This window comes from Penaeus monodon, chromosome 31, assembly GCF_015228065.2.
Source record: "Penaeus monodon isolate SGIC_2016 chromosome 31, NSTDA_Pmon_1, whole genome shotgun sequence".
In the NCBI taxonomy this organism is placed as follows: Eukaryota; Metazoa; Arthropoda; class Malacostraca; order Decapoda; family Penaeidae; genus Penaeus; species Penaeus monodon.
Genome location: NC_051416.1, coordinates 28,572,968 through 28,573,801, shown reverse-complemented (window position 1 = coordinate 28,573,801; position 834 = coordinate 28,572,968). Strand labels below are relative to the sequence as shown.

Genomic DNA, 834 nt, shown 5'->3' with positions numbered 1-834 from the left:
GTAGTATAGGATGTCTCAGAACGTATAACTATTTATTTTTGTGTGTACTATTTATCAATCGTGACACAAAGATGGATATAAAGAAATGGGAACGTAAGAGGATGGCAGGATTTCGCAAACAGTAGAGTACACAGTAAGAAAGGCAAAGAAAAGCATGGAGCGTAATGCCCAATATTGCTGATGGATTGAGAGACTTTTTTATCAACAGAAGACCACTTTGCCGAGATTGAGAGAGTTTGGGATTGGTTTTAAAAAGATTGCTCATGGCCGGGGAGGAAGCAGAGACATGAAATATGTAAAGAACAATAATACATTAAAAGAAGAGCCGTTGTTTAAAGAGAGACTCGAAAGGAACGTCTTAGATATCACAGAACATGTTGAGGATGTGTTAAGAGTCACATTAATATTCAACGCATTAACGTATGAATAGTTAAATAGATATGAATACCTATTCAACGTTCATGGCATATTGTAAATTTGTATTATTCATTAGAGCTATAAACCAAAAGCTATTGTAGTGAGCATCGATCTTTCTGTGAATAGGTTTATTTATAGTTGCAACATCTTAATGTATCTTCCATGTATATACATTGTTTATGCTAGAATGCTACCATTAGGGACTGCGGCGCTTCGTGCCTGTATAATGATAGGCGTGTACATGACTGCATGAACGGTATGTGCGTGAATGTAATCTAGCCAAGTTATCATGCGCCACACAGCGGTATTGCACCTTGAGTATTATCGTCATTAAAGCATTTCCTACTGCGACATTTTCCTGCTATTGCTAATGAGCAGAAAGTCGCCCTGAGAAAGAAAGTGAAGAGACAATAACAA

At 37.2% G+C, this 834-nt stretch overlaps 1 protein-coding gene across 1 annotated transcript in view; it reads left to right on the top strand.

The window, feature by feature from the left end:
- LOC119593154 (calmodulin-A-like) overlaps positions 1 to 834 on the top strand; it is a gene marked incomplete at its 5' end in the record, with an annotated part of 72,638 nt that overhangs the window by 2,509 nt on the left and 69,295 nt on the right.